The sequence below is a fragment of the Microtus pennsylvanicus genome, chromosome X (assembly GCF_037038515.1).
Source record: "Microtus pennsylvanicus isolate mMicPen1 chromosome X, mMicPen1.hap1, whole genome shotgun sequence".
NCBI classification, from domain to species: Eukaryota; Metazoa; Chordata; class Mammalia; order Rodentia; family Cricetidae; genus Microtus; species Microtus pennsylvanicus.
The window spans coordinates 38,825,897-38,836,830 of NC_134601.1; the positions used below are offsets into that span (position 1 = coordinate 38,825,897).

The 10,934-nt window shown below is 36.8% G+C and overlaps 1 pseudogene; it reads right to left on the bottom strand.

Annotated features, from left to right (window-relative positions):
• Positions 1-8,505: 8,505 nt before the first annotated feature.
• Positions 8,506-9,287, bottom strand: LOC142840634 (small ribosomal subunit protein eS6-like; annotated as a pseudogene).
• Positions 9,288-10,934: the final 1,647 nt, after the last annotated feature.

Sequence of the window (10,934 nt, forward strand, 5' to 3'; positions counted from 1 at the left end):
GCATCACGAATTTCTTCTTAAGTCACAATTCTGTAGCTAAAAAGCCTAGATGTTTAATAATGTTAAGATCAAGGGAATTATAAGAGTTTTCTATAACTAAAGACACTAAGAGCAAAGTCTTCTTTCATAGTCATCTCTGTTGATAGGATTTCATGCCACCTAACTATAGGACAAGGCCACCATTGTCACAGTGATGTACATGTAAATTGGGACCTTGCTCATGTTAGGCAAACACTCTAACAATAAATGACATCCTGATTCCCTCTTTAAAACTCATTTGAGGTTTAGCTTGAAAAATTGTCCATCTATGATACTCTTTCACTTTACTTTCGGTGATAGGATTGGTTCTTCCTAAGATTCAAGTTTCATTAATTCTTCTTCTGCCTCATTGTACATGTGTTAATTGTGAGAAAATTCTAACTAGATTAGGCCCAATTAGATGTGCCAAAAAATCCCTCCTTTAGTGTATATAACATTAGCTACATTTGTAAATTCCTCTTTTCTGAGTAAAATGACATATTAATAAATTCTTTGATTAGGGCATAGACACATGGGAAGGAACAGATTGATTTACCATAGTAACCCATCCACCCAAGACCAAACAGCTCGAAATGGTGCAATGGCATTTTGAAATCTAGGCTCATTACTCTTATAGTGTTACTCACTTTACGTAGTTCTTTACTACACAGTCAGTCACTTTATTTCCATATTAGTTAAAATGAATTAGTGAAGTTTTTATTTAGATCTTAAATATGACCTAGATGCCCATATGCTACAGTCTTGCCCAGCACTATACAACTGTGAAGTCTTAGGAACACTGGAATTTGGGGCTTAGGGGGAAATAAAGTTTTTGAGAAAGTAGCCTTGACATTGTTTATGAGACCTTGACACTTATAAACTCTTTCTTGTATTCCCTTCCTCATGATAATAGTCGTTTTGCTCTGCCATACACTCCCACTATCATGTATTTACATAACACTGTCCCTAAATTATAAGACCAATCAATCATGGCTGTAACCTCCAGAACTAGATAACCAAAGAAACCATTTGTGTATGTATGTATGTATGTATGTATGTATGTATGTATGTATATTCCCCTCTGGGTTTCCAATAACTCATTTTATAGATCAGTGCAAGCTCAAACCCAACAGAGATCCACCTGCCTCATGACTTAAAATTCTGTCTCTAACTCTTTGGCATGCATTTAGAACATTTTACTTATGACTGGGTTACCTTCTCCAGCCTTGTTATGAGGACTGTACCCATTTTTATTATAAGTTGTTATGCCAGATTTGATTGATATTCTCTGGGAGGCCTGCTCTTTTTTCTTAAGGGAAATAGTGGAGGAATGGATATGGGGAGATGGGAGGTGAGGAGAGAACTAGGAAGACTGAAGTGAGGGGAAACTGTGGTCAGGTTATAAAGAATGAGAGAAAAATAAAATAGAAATAAGTAAAAATAAAGAATGAATAAGTTCTAAAGGGAGTCTTTAAGGGTCATCCCCATAGTTCCCTCGGGGTTCAGAGAGGAATCTACAGCCTGTAGAAGACTGGCGATCTGAGGGCAAGAAATGAATCTCTCATTCTGTACTTCGTGCCGGTTTCTTCATTGTTCTGCCGTGCTGCAAATTTCCAGTTTGTACACACACACACACACACACACACACACACACACACACACACACACACACACAGCATTTCTCTGGTAATATCAAGGTTACAGGGCTTGAATTTCTCAGGGTCATAAAACAGATAAGAACTGCCCAAAGCAACACTGTCAGCTTTCTTTATGGCCCAGGGTGGCATGCCTAGAAAGAAGGATGCCTGCGCAGCATTAGGAGACAAAAGAGCTCATTTGGAGAGTTTAAATTCTAAGAAGGGAGAAGAGGGGTTCAAGCATGATACTACATTCCCTAGGTGTGACTAATTAAACTAGAAGTTTGTGATCAATAAATGTGAACGAAGTGGGAGGGATGCATCAATCGTCACTCTTGTCTGCCCACTGGTCTGTGGCGCCTGCAATCAGCATCAGAGTTGCTATGGTGACCGGAGTTGCTGCAGGAGAAGACATGCAGTATCTTGTATACTATAGCATTTTGGCCAATGTAGCTAGCTAAAAGGGAATTGTCAGATATTTGAATTACATCTATTACCCTAAGCAATTAGAACAACAGGGATTTATGATTATATAGTACAAAATTTGGGGGGCCGACAGTTTCCAGCCACTCTTGCCAAATGGCAGTGCTCGTCCCCATGCCATTTGTGTGAAGGGGACTACTTTCTCTGGAGTTAGCGAAATAAACAGTGTCTGTTTCCTGACACAGACAGTAGATTTCCTAGGTTAAAAACCTGTATCAATAAACCGAGGTGTGAGTAGGTGCCGGGAGTTAACAGCCTTTTAGGGTTAAAGCAGTGGTCAACTGACGTTAGCACTTTCCCAAATCAGCTGTGGGTACATTTGGGACTCCCAATCTTCTTATTAAGGAGGCCTATGAATCAAACAAGCTTGGACGTTCCATACCTCTATCTTTGAAGGTCTCAAATGTGATCTCTTTGTAAGACTCCTCTCCCGACCAAATGTTCTGAAGTAAAAGACGAATTGCAGGACACTGTCTTCTAAGTTTATCTTAGGGAATGGAGCAGAGACTTGACCTGGGAACATAGGTTTTGGTTGTTTTTTGTTGTTGTTGTTTTGTGTGTTGTTGTTGTTGTTGACTGTGTAATAAATTTTCGCACCGGGATCCACAGTGTAGGGGGAAGTCACCCAATATACCAATTTGTCAGAAAAATTGTGCCTAATAATTTAATATACTGATGAATCCTTTTGGGATGAATCCTACTGGATCAGGAGAGTGCAACGGCTTCACAAGTGATTTACTGCAACAACAGCCATCATTCAAAAGGCAGTATGCCCAGCATCTATATCTGGGTCTGCCTCCATCAAGATGCATGCATTCTGATTGGTTGACCTTCTTCTGATTTGTCAGCTGAAATCTCACTGTGTAATCCTATGGACCACAGCAATAATCTTTGATATTTAAAATAATAATAATAATAATAATAAATATAATTATATATTAATAAATAAAAAAAATCTCAGAACCATCTTGGAGAGCACACAGGCACAAAGAGACAGAAAGAGAGAGAGAGAGAGAGAGAGAGAGAGAGAGAGAGAGAGAGAGAGAGAGAGAGAAAGGAGAAACTTTGACTGCTATTGTAAGCCAAGTTTTAGAGTCAAGAGTTAGGTTTTTGTTAATTAATTTAGTTTGTACTTTATCAAATACATACATATATGTATGTATTTATACATATATATATACACTCAAGCATATGTACATATATATGAATGCATATATGTATATAAAACAACTTCTGTTTGCTGTGTCTTCTAACCTGTTTTTTTCCTCCCAGTCCCTTCTAGTCCATCTTCTCCCCTACAGGTCTTTCCATATTCTTTACTTTTTGTTTGTTTGTGTCCTCTAGAGTTCAAGTACCACCACAGAACTGGCCTCACTAGTGGGCATACAAGTTGATAATATGTATTTCACTATCCTAGAAACTGTTAGTTACAAATAGTTCAGCAGTAAGTCATAGATTATATAATATCTTCCCCTTATATAGCTGACTATTGAGTGCCAGTGCCAATAGGTTGCTGTCAGTACATGAGAGCTATGTTCATGTCATGTTTAGAAGACATGATTTCATAGCTCTGCTCTATCTTTGCTTAATACAATCTTTCTACCTCATTTTGCATAATGTTCTCTGGCCTTAAATGGGCTATGTCTAATTAGCTTGATTAGGGCTTAGTCCTCCACTTCAATACATTTTAAGTACCTTAATTTTAAGTCAGAACCTTGTACCACCATGGGTCTCCACACTGTCCTTCATTCACTGTAAAGAAATGCTTCACTAATAAAGGCTGAGAATAGCTTTTATCTGAAATACAAACCTATATCTTGAGAAGGTGATGTCTTGGTGCTATGTCAGTTTAGCAAAGCAGTAGAGTTAGGTTTCCCTATAGTGCCTAGGGGCCCTTCAGTCAGAGTCAGTAATCAGTAGACGAGGTTGGAAAATGGACATTTTGGATGGTTAGAAAACTCTCATGTATGAGAACGATAGTGTAGTCATATAGAAAAATTTCTTAATTCTCTGGAAATCCTGCATTTTTTTCTTAACACATTTTAATTGGTTAAATGAGACCAAACATTATTATTATTAAAAATGACGTCCCTTATTTAGAATCAGTATATTATAAAATACCTTGCTTAAAACACTTAAATTATGCCTGCATAATGCCTACTATATCCCTGCCAAATTGACACATGAGACTAACCACTACAGAATCTATTGGAAGAATAATAATCACACAAATAATAATGATACAAATGACATTTATTTTCTAATAACTACAGTATATCTTTAAAGATAATGTCTCATTTGACTGTTAAAACTATGAAACAAAAGACTTCATTTTCTTTAGGTACAAGTTCCCAAGCAATGAGAAGTTAATTGGTTCCTATTGTTTATTTTATTCAAGAACATTGATGCAACACCATATTAATAAATTATGGCCAATTCACAACAGAAAATGTCAAAGTAGCAAAGGAACTCTAGATTAAATACCAGAACATTTGGAAGGAAGAGAAGTTAAAATGTTTCATGTCTCCTGTAACCTAACTTTTGCAAGAGGTAGAATAACACGTTCCATACAATAACAAGGTAATTATCAAGGACTGGAGATATGGTTCGGCATTGAAGAGCATTGACTGCTCTTCCAAAGGACCTGGGCTCAATTCCCAGTACCTACATGGCAGCTCACAACTTTTATAACTCCAGTTCCAGGTGATCTGGCATTCTCACACATACATGAAGGCAAAACACCAACACATATTAAATAAAAATAAATAAACTTTTAAAAAGGTAAGAATCATAAGAGTCAATAAAACCAGGAGGGATTTTATTGTTTATTTACTTTCAAGTTTATTTCTATTAACTCATTAACTAGATATATATTAAATTTAGTAGAATTAACTGTGATAACTCCATATGCATCCATGTGTATTCATCGTACCTAACCATCCTTTGTTTATGCTTGCTCTCCGCAACATGACAGTCAGTTTCCAGGAAACACTAAATAGTGACATTAGAAAGCACACAAATAACACTGGAGATGCTTAGTATGTTCAAGACCCTTGGTTTGATGAACAATACATTGTATTAAGATAATCTTATGGAATATTTTATGATAATATCCCATAGTTTTTTTTAACTTAATTTCATTACAGTCTCAAATGTCTTTGAAGTGATTTATGGTAATGACTGTCTTTAAATCATCTTGCACTAAATGATTCCACTAAGCCAAACATCATATGAATAACTGTGATGACTGTTTGTCAATTTGAAACATTGAATCATCCACAAAGAGAGTTTCTGTGAGTGTTTGTCTATGCTGTGGTGGCATGTAGGCACATCAGTAGGGTATTGTTTTAATTAATTGAAGAGGAAAATCCCAGTCCATTATGGGCAAAACCATTCTTGAGGCAGGAGATACTGGACTGCTTAAGAGTAGAGAAAACAAGGTAAATATAAGTAAATACAAGTGAGTATGCTTGTATTCATTTCTGTTCTTGACTATGGCTGTAAGCAGATATTTCAAGCTCGTTTTCCTGTGAGTTTCCTGCTATAATCTACTATAACCTTGAATTCTCAGCTAAATAAACCCCTTTTCTTGTAAGTTGTATTTTGTCCAGATATTTTATAACAACAACAGAAATTATACGATAACAGTATCTACAGAAAAAAAGGAGTGGTCCTTATTTGAAAGCAAATCTAATGTTCAAGGTAAAGCCAGATTTGTGGTACATGCCTGTAATCCCTTTGTTCATGAAACTGAGGGAGAAAGAGCAGTAATTTAAAACCAGCATGAATGAAAGAGTGACATTGTCTCAATATCATAAAATGATAACAAAAATAAATTTCAAATCAAGGAAACAGGCAGGTTGTGGTGGCATTTACTTCTAATCCCAGCACTTGGGAGGCAGATACAAGCAGATCTCTGCAAGTTAGAGGCCAGCGTTGTCTACAGAGCTAGTTCCAGGACAGTCAGAATTACATAGTGAGACCCTGTCTCAAAAAACCAAAAAAATAAAATAATAAAATAAAAAATAAAAACAAAATCAAACAAACAAAAACAAGGAAACATGTTTGTTTTATTCATTAGTAGGAGTAAGTTGATCATATTTATATTTTCTTTTCATTTTTGTCTTTAGAAACTCAGTTTTCCGGGCTGGAGAAATGGCTCAGTGGTTAAGAACATAGCCTGCTCTTCCAAAGGTCCTGAGTTCAATTCCTGGAAACCACATGGTGGCTCACAACCATCTGTAATTAGGTCTAGTGCCCTCTTCTGGCCTGCAGACAAGCACACAGACAGAATATTATATACATAATAAACAAATAAATGTTTTAAAAAAGAACTCTTTTTTTAAAAAAAAAAAAAGAAACTCAGTTTTCTAGTCTTCATTGACATCTGAACAAAAGAAAAGAGTATTAGTAAAAAAGATGTATCACTTAATTATTTTCAATTTGTCTTTCCTAGTACTTTACTAAAAACCTTAGTTCTGGGCTGGGATCAAGTTATGTCTGAAAATGGCAATTCTTTGTTAATGAAATATAATGTTATTAACAACATAATCAAAACCTATAAAATTGAAATTCTAGTCAATCAATTCTCCCCATTTTGTCATGCTGGGCAGTAGGAAGAATTTCATCAAAATAGGGATTTTAAACTTTGATTATGTCCATTTAGAAATCAGATTGGTCATAAATAAAAGACAGTAATCACTTTCTGGAAATGTTCACAGAGATCAACAGTTGAATTTAATATTCTTTGTCATCAGTAGTATCATTATTAATGTACTCATGTCCTTTAGACTTCCTGATCTCTGTTATTCATTCTTAGATATCCTTACCAATGATAACATCAGGTATTGGTGAGCTCTTACTTTGAACCCCCTGCCTGTGTGTGAGAGTGTATGTGTTCATTTCAGGTTTTTGTTTTACTTTTTTAATTTTGAGATTATAATATAATTGCAATTTTTAATTTCCTCCCTTCAACCACCTCATATACCCCTCCTTGCTGTATTTCAAATAATTGGCTTTTTAATTGTTGTTATATATGTAAATATAATATGCTCAGTCTTTATAATGTTACTTAAATATGAGATTAAGAGCACTGGCTGATCTTCCGGAGGTCCTGAGTTCAAATCCCAGCAGCCACATCTATTATACCTTTCATTGAGTATATCTATCATGCCTTTCATTGAATATATGTATGTCTATATATGTCTATATGATTAATGTTTAAGTTGTTCACAATGAACAATGAGTTTTTCCTGCAGTGACATATGAAGTTTCCAGGAAGAAGATGGGGCCCTATAACAACAACTCCACCTGGTTGATATGACATCATGATACTGATGGCGCTACTACAAGACCTGTTTTTGGTACTAGCTGCACAAGACGGTTCCAACTTGGTTAGCTGAAATGGTGCACATCTTGTACAACATTCTGGCCAGACCTGCACAAAATACTCAGAGACTATTTGCAATTTTAAAAGATATTGATCTTGAAATTTAAACATCATTTTACTTTCAGAGGATCCCCCAGAAAGAACGTTGCCCCCATGACAACTGGACATAATTCTAGAGGACGACATCCCCTCTCTCAGTAAAGTGTGTCCTTGGGTTTAGGGACATCATTTAGGGGTTGATTATAATTAGTATATGGTTGAGGGTTGGGGGAGGAATTTTATAAGCTCAGGGATCTGTGAAAAAAAAGAGAGAGAGAGAGATAATTGGATGATGGGATAATAGATTTGTAATTATGAAGTTACTGTTTTTAGACAAATATATTTATATTGATTCTTGTATATTGATACAAAGTTAAATTATATTGACTATTGTATGCATGCATGCTTCTACCTCTGTTTAAAACATTTTTATATATTGATATATATTGTATTGATATATATATATATATATATATATATATATATATATAGTATAAATTTACCATATTGCAGTGTACATTTCTACCTCTGATTAAGATACTTATATATTGTTTATATATTGATATATATTTACCATATTGCATTGTATATTTGTACGTTGTTTATATTTGGAGATCATATTGTCCTCATTTATTGCATAGTTGTTCATTGTCTTAGTCTTTAAGTTAGATAGATATTGAGAACTATATAGATTAATAGTCATCTGAATTTGTAATTTATTATTAGACTAATCAGGTTCTTTAGATATATAGAGATTATACTCAGTATAGATAGATAATCTTCAACCTCTTCAAAGAGCTGTAGAACATGGCCTTTAATCTAACTCGGAATTTCGTGGTAGTGAGACACAATTGCTCCTGGCATTCCCGAGAGAATGTTGAGCACCAAAGACACTCCACCTGGAGCCTTTCTTTTTCTTTCTTTTTTTTTTTTTGAGACTCAAGGTCTGATCATTTATTTGTTACCCTTACAAACTTATTTTTGACTGGACTCAGACTTAGAAGTAGAAGCTCTCAGCGAGGACAGCCTTCGCCTCTTGGCAATCTGTTCCTGGTGCTTTTCTCTGGCTTCCTTCATTCTCTTGGCCAAAAGTTTAGCATATTCTGCAGCCTCCTCCTTGTTTTTCTTTGTTCGTTGCTTCTTCAGAGCAATGCGCCGGCGTTTGTGTTGCAGAACACGCGGAGTCACAAGACGCTGAATCTTGGGTGCCTTGGTTCTGGGCTTCTTACCTTCTTTGTTTAAAGGCTTTCTGACAATGTACTGGCGGACATCATCTTCTTTAGAGAGATTAAAAAGCTTTTGGATTCTGCTAGCTCTTTTAGGTCCCAACCGATGAGGCACAGTAGTATCTGTCAGTCCAGGAATATCCTTCTCTCCTTTTTTTACAATAACCAAGTTGAGAACACTCAGATTGGCATCCACAATGCATCCTCGGACAGATTTGCGCTTCCTCTCTCTGGTTCTCCTTGGTCTATAACAAGAATGTCCCTTACTCAACAGCAGGTGCACTCTCCCATGGGTCAGGACACCTTGTTTCATGGGAAAACCTTGTTTGTCATTGCCGCCACTGATTCAGACCACGTAACCCTTCCACTCTTCACCCATGCGCTTCTCATAGAAGGTCCGAAGTTTGGGTTCATCGTCCACTTCGATGAGTTTCTGGCAGCGGGTGGCTGGGAAGGAGATATCCAGCTTCATCTTCGCACAGCCAACAGCCCAGGAGGCGCCAGGAAAAAGAGCACCTGGAGCCTTTCTTTTTGGCAGAACTGGCCTTTGGGCAAAGAAATGCCCATGCCTCAACCACTGACAGAGATAAAACAGGACTGTCATATCCTGCCAAGACAGGGTAAGATAGTTTTGAAAAGTTTCTTACCTTTGAAAATGGTATGTCAGTTATGTTAGGCCTTAGCCAAAGTTGGTTGCTTCAATGCTGCAAATGTGACCTTGGGTGATTGCCCAGGTAGCTAGTTGTCTCTGTGATTTGTTGCATAACATTATTTCCCTTCTCAGATCTTCGATGGAGTTGATGACTTGGCCAAGTTATTTATTATACAAGACTTAAGCTAGTTAGAATAGGATATTTGTACTTATTGTATATAATTTCATAGTAGGTTTAGAACTCTCTTACCTAAACAAAAGGGGGAGGTGTTGCAGGAGCTCCTTCAGCCAATAGCTGCTGAGATACCAGCCCACTGGGGCGTGGTCTCTCTCCCTTTAAAAAAAGCGGCCACTTCCCTCTGCTCTCACTCTGGCTTCAGGCTCCTCTTCTAGCACTAGGCTTCCTTCCTGATTGAGCAGAGGGCTGTTGTCTGGGACAGTGATCTGTAAGTTTTTTCCCCTTTAAATAAATAGCTTCTCTATTGGTCATAATTCCAAACTGGTGTGGGATTGTTTGTGACTTACGCTTTAAGATAAAGATTTGATATTGAATAACCAGTTTGTGTGTTCTTTCATAGAGAAGATTATTTTTCCATGTCTCGGCTTTCCTTAGTAGCTTGTAGTTTCTTGTGTTAGATTGAAGCCTCAAGTGCCTTTTCTCTTCAATTTTGGCATGTCCATTGGTGTTACTGTTTGGTTCCTATTTGGGGAGTCATGTTGGTAAGACTTATGGGTGTAACTTCTGACATTAACTAAGAGACACGATTTCACAGCCAACTCCTTGATCTTCAAGCCCTTACAACCTTTCTGACCCCTCTTCTGCAATGGTTTTAAGTGCTTTGTGGATGTGTCCACTGGGACTGGGATCCACATGTCTGTATTTATATTTTGTTTTCTTTGTTGTCTCTTCCTGTTGACAAAAAAGTTTCCTTGAAGATCGTATTTATCTGTTGATATAATGGCAAATATTTAGACTATTGTTTGCTAGTGATTATGATGGTATAGGAAAATTTTCATTGTAGGAAATGGTCTGAATGCTTCCTCTCTGATGATTAGCTCAGTTGGTACCATAAGGGATGTGCAGACTTGCAAAAGAGGTAGGCAATCAACAGTCCTACTCAGTTAGGACACCTGTGAAACACAGCAATGACTAGCATGCCAAGATAAACCTAAGGGTGAAGTAGTGACACACATACCCTGTGGGGAACCAATAGCTCTTTAATTGCATGTAGCAACTTTTCAACAAGAGAGAAACCTTGCCTGGTGCTGAAAACATAGCTAACTTTCTCAGTGCTGGTGAAGTCATAGATACCAATTGTTTCTTATGGATTTCTTTATTTTTCCTCTATACTTCTTCTTTACTTCTATCCCTTACTCCCTTCCTTTCTTCCTTATTTGCTTCTGTCCTTTCTTCCTTCCTTTTTTCCTTCCTTAGGAAAGCAGTCATGTAGAAAAAGTAACACATCATTGAATTAGAAACTCATTTCCAG